The sequence below is a fragment of the Rosa chinensis genome, chromosome 7, assembly GCF_002994745.2.
Source record: "Rosa chinensis cultivar Old Blush chromosome 7, RchiOBHm-V2, whole genome shotgun sequence".
Classification (NCBI taxonomy): Eukaryota; Viridiplantae; Streptophyta; class Magnoliopsida; order Rosales; family Rosaceae; genus Rosa; species Rosa chinensis.
Window position 1 is genome coordinate 51,133,744 of NC_037094.1, and position 6,000 is coordinate 51,139,743.

Below are 6,000 nucleotides of genomic sequence, written 5' to 3' on the forward strand. Positions count from 1 at the left end.
TTGCATGTCTATGAAGTTTTGGATCTCTGTTGGTTTTGCTCGGCTGACCTATGTGGGATTTACTTGGGCTTAACTTAAGCATGATTTTTTAGACTAGGTCAGCTGGTTCGATGTCGTTACCTACTTACCTTCAACTTTATTTTCGACAAATTAGTTCATCTTTTGGTGGAAGTGATGTGTTTCTTCTTAAATTGTGTCTGCTCAAGTTTTTTGGTCAATTTTTGGTTATTTAGATTCTCATGTTACAATAAAAAAATGTGGCAGTTTTCTTTTTTTTGCAATAAAGAGCTCATAGTTCATTGACCAAAGAATAGTACAAAGTAAGTAGACTGCTCTACTCAGACATTGATAGCTTAGAGTAATCTATGATCACAAAATCTACTCGCCCCGTAGGCAATCTATATATTCTATCAAACTCTAGACACTAAACACGTCATTGTGGTACGCTTAGCCAGATACTTCTACAAAGGGCTTCTAGAGAAGTTTCTACTAGCACTGATAGACAATCTAACAAAAACAACTACGCTAAAAATTTGAAGGCCCAAACCTTGAGACCAAGCCCAAAAGTTTAGTCCTAGGCCCAAGCCTAGGCAAAACCCTAGATAGCAGAAGGATGAAGATCCTACACCTCCGACCAATCCATCGCCACCAAGCTTTCAGGCGGCCAGCCTTTCCAGCACCCCATTGAGGTCGGAATCAAGGAGCAATTCCGCTGCCTCCCTTCTGCAATACAACTAACAGAGAATATCGCCTATTACACCAAACCACTGCACCTATAAAAAGCCACAGTAACACTAGATTCGCTTGCCTTGGCACCACCGCCTCCACAGAGCTTGGAGCTGATTGCAAATCGCACCCAACGATCACACAGACCCTCTACTTCACCACCTGTGGACGACACCACTCGACTTAGATTCAATGATCCCTGAGAGAGAGATCTCCTCGTAACTATGTAAGATCCACTCGACCCAGATGAAACTAGCTCCTCCAGCAAGACACCCAATGTTCTGCGTAGCTGAACACAACAGACAAAGAGGCGTTGCTGCTAGACTCGAAACCTAGGGTCTAGGTCTCGGCTCTCTGGAAAAATATGTGGCAGTGTGTCCTTTCAGACTCTGATTTATTATACAACAATTCAACTTTGTAAGGTTTAGTGATAATCTAAAATGGGAAATTCTACAATATATTAACATATGACATACATACAATTACTATTTTTAGGACTTAATTACTTAAATGAGAATGTACTACAATTACAACTTTTAGGACTTAAATACTCAAATGAGAACTTACTTTGCTCTAACAAGGACCTAATTTACCTTAATGAGGACTTTTTTCTAGGTACCTACTTTACTCTAACGAGGACCTTATTTACTATAATGGGTATATTTTTCTAATTACAGAATGAGTCCTTAAAGTGGTAACATGAGTTCTTAAGAGCAAGTTCATCAGTTGGGTTAATAGGTCAGGCTCACTGGGTCAGTTACTGTTCATTGAATATTCTATTAATTTATTTAGTGTAAATGAGAAATATATGATGTAAATAAATAGTAGGGATAAACATTTTGCAAATGTAATGGACAAAATCATCAAACATTGTAGGTAAATATGAGTTGGCACTAAAGATATTTTTTTTAGGTAGACAAATTATATCTCCACTGACACTTTTATTGTTCACGCAACCACCGTTTTTCTTTTCTTTTCAAAATAGTGAAGCAACCACCAACAACTTTGAACGAACCAGATCACTCGCACACTATTCAATCTAACGGTTATTGTGAATGTAATCTTATCTAAGATTTTAGATAAGATTATGAACAACGAAGTGTTGACACGTGTCATTATCAACTTATCATGTTTTGTATGAAAAATGTCAATAAATAGTGGAAATTTGTGCACTTCATACACACACAATCTGATCTTAATGAAGCTTATCCTTTTTCTTATCTCTAGCATTATACATTTTCTCCCCTTCGCTCATTTCAATGAATAGGTTGTAGGATAAAATTTGACAGTCTAGTGATGAAGATGATGAAGAGATGATGGCGACCAACGCTATTGTGATTGCAGTAATTGCTGAATCTACAAACCAAACTACAAGTCGCGGTTCTCATCCGGGTCATGCACCAAACAAGGAGAGATTTAGAGAAGAAAGCGGCAAAAACTTGATGGCCGACTACTTTGTCGAAAGTCCAGTGTTCAAAGATTGGGAATTCCGAACACGTTACAGGATCAGCCACAATGTCTTCCGACACAAATTTGCTGAACGTTGCCAATATGACTGGTATTTTTCTCAAAAATTAGATGCTTCCAAGAAAGTCGGACTACTTCCGGAGCAGAAGATGACATCTTCCTTGCGAATGCTTGCTTATGGTGCTAGGGAAGATCAATGCGCTGAGGATTCTTGGATGGTGAAATCTGTCATAGCACGAATTTTGAATGAAGAAATTCAAATCCAAAATGCGATTACTTAACAAGCCCAAGAAAAACACATAGGAAAATTTTCATTTAAACTTACTGATGTCAATACCAACTTGTTTTTTAAAGTCACATATTACAATATAGAGAGTTTACAAATTAAACTGTACAACAATTCGATAAGTAAACACACTCACTGCCAGCGGAAGACTAAAACCAAAAGTACACTTCCAGTCCAAGCTACGACTGCAACAAAATCTCAGCTTTGACGACGGTTACTCCGACCTGCACAATAACCCTTGCACCATGGAACAGTGCACCGGGTTAAAACAACAAATCTGGTAAGTTTTTGCAAGCTTGTGTGAGTAAACCCTAATAACCATAAAACACCTTTCCAACTCAAGGACAACAAATCAACACAATGATTATCTCCAAAAGCAAAATCTTTTTCTTTTAAAGGAAAATACAAGTCACTACCGTGACAAACCAAATCATTTGAAAGCTAAAAAAGAAATCAAAGAAATCACTCTTCTTTCCTCTCAATAGGAAGCATTTATCACCACAATGACGTGACAAAACATTTCTCAACTCACTACAAGTCTCATCCACAACTGCACTCACAAATTAACTAAATAAAATTAGTAATCCATGCATAGAAAATTAGTTCAGGAGATCACCAAAAAGCACACAATCCAAAATCATAGTAAACCCTGCATAGAATTTAGTTCAAGAGATTACATTAAAATCAAACAATAGTAATCATAGTAATCTCTACATATAGTTTAGTTTAGGAGATTACATTAAAACCAATCAATTCAGAACACAGTAATCTCTGCATATAATTTAGTTAAGGAGATTACGAAAGAAAACAAGGAATTTAATAATAGAAGTAAACTAGAAAGTAATACACACTTAACCATTGATAATAACAATCACTTAACAACCACAACCCACATCATTTACACAAAATTATCACGCAAATCACCACACTGGTTGTCACATAATAGTCCCTCTAGAACAACAAAGTACTTCTTGGACGATAAAGGAAAAATACTCTGAGACTCCTTTTAATTTGTTGCACATGTCACTAATTTACTCGCAACGGTCACACTAGACCCAAAAGGTTTCACAAAACGTCAAACGATTTCTCGTCCTCGATCACTACTATGATCCTCGATACTCAGACTCTTAGTACAAAAATCAAATCATTTAAAGAGTCACTCAAGACCCAAAAATGTTACTCACACTTCATAGACGATATTACCATGTACTCATTTCAGCTATAGTTTCCACACTCCAAGTACTTCCAAAACAAAATATAAATCATCATTATCACGATATATTGCTCCCCATAAAGAATAAAGTCTCAAAACAATATCATGAATAGAATCACAATTATTGTACACACCCCATACCTTACCATCAAGATATATGTTTCATGTAAAGACACACACACACACACACACACACGTAATCATTCACTCAGGAATGCCACTAATACCAACTATAGTTCACAAAGTACAAAATATGAGAAAAATCATTTTTTTTATACAAAACTTCATTTTAACTTACCCATGAAATGTAGACAATCAAGTTCATATAATTTAAAACAAATATTTATTTTCAAAAATGATTTCACAATTTATCAAGTAATTCCAAATAATAAAGTAACTTCGTTCATAAATGAACCTCGTGAGATTTACTCACCACTAAATCCAGTTGCGTTCTTTTTCACAGCCTAGATAAAGTACAGAACCCTCTCAGTCAAGCACCTAAGTAAAATAAGGTCTCAACTTAGTACACTATTAAAACGAAAACGGTTACGGTTCGAACCTAGCATTTGAACCCAAAACTGAAGATTTCGTCAATCGAGACAAAACTTCCTCCAAAACCTCCCAAGGTCTTCGGAACATTCTAGGATCAATTTCTCAAAATTATAAGACAATCCAACGATCGGACTTTCACAGATCGCAAACTAAGAAAACTGAAATTACGTAAATCTATCATGCTTTGAATAATCACAACATGAAGCTCATATCGACGAGTAGGTGACAACCATGAAAACAGTATCCAAAAACTTGGCCGGACGCTTCGCCACGCTCCACCAGCAGTGGCCGAGCATGGGTTCTACGCGCAGTCGGCAACCCGCAAATTGGGTCATAATACCAATGTCAAAATCTTCCCCACAACATGTGCATCAACTTTCACAACTACACTGAAGTCAGATTGTAAGCCATTTGGCTGGAATTTACCGCAAAAGAAAAGGGGCCGATCGAAACCGTAGAATTTCAACTCTTCAATTCGACCTTCACACTTCAAATCATTGCAAGTCGCTTAGAGGGAAGCATCTATGTTTCCTGGGCTTCAAAAACCCTCAAGAATCATCGTCGGAGGTGGCCGGAATTGGAAGCTATGATGTGACCCCTACGCAACACCACAAGCCAACTTCTCCGCCTTGGTGCACTTTCCACAACCCAAATCGTGCCACCAAGCCACCACAAACTTGAATAGGGAAGAGAGACGAAGCGAATAAGACCTATAACGCGACCAACAGTGGCCGACCGATCGAGATATGGCCGGAAGAAGATTTGCGGGTTTGGTTGGCGGGGGGAGAGAGCAAGAGAATCTGGGTTTCCCAAAATGGAAAGTTAGTGTTTTTCTGATTTTTTTTTTTAAAATTTTCTATTTAACCAAAATGGAAACTTTTTCGCTGGCCATAACTTCTTCATACGAACTCCGATTTTCGTCTTCCATATATCCACGAACTCGTATCGACGCGCTCTACGACTTTCGTGAAGAAAGTTTTTGGAGAAACTCAATGAATAAAAAGTCAACCCTTTGACTCTTGAAAATAAAACGTTTCGAGTAATTATTTGTCTGAAACACTTTTGCTCCACTCTCAAACCACGAAATCGTACAAAAAAACACTTTATTAATTCCAGAAAATTCCAAGAAATTAATAATGAATTTTCGAGATATTACAAAATCCACCTCCATCGCGACTCTTCAACGATTTACAAGAGGAATTGCTAATTTGTACTCAGCAAAATAGCTCTGGGCTTCTAAAGGGGTCGACCTTAGAAGACTTCTTGCCAAAGCTGAGAGAAGAGGTTTTCAGGCATGATTGGGAGCATTGGCTGTATGCATTGGCAATGGAAGAATTGTCCTACTGGTTGGGCTGGAGAATATAGTGGTCAAAAACATAGCCCAACTATTATCCTAAAAGCGGTTGCATCGTGCGACACTTGGATATGGCACGCCTTTTTTGGAATACCAAGGGGATGCAACAACCTTAACGTCCAAGCAAAGTTCTCATTGTTTGACAAGCTTACTGCCAGTCGAGCACCTGAGATCCAATTCCAAGTAGAGGTGGCAAACGGGCCGGCCCATTTTAAGCGGGCCTAGCCGTGCTTGGGCCGGCCCATTTATTATCGTGCCGGGCTCGTGCCGACCCATTTACTTAAACATTAAGCCCGGCCCATGGCCCGAGCCCATATCTTGTCGAGCCGTACTCGTGCCGGGTCAATAACGGGCCGTGCTCGTGCCTACCCACTATAAAACACGATTTTAAAATCTTAATTT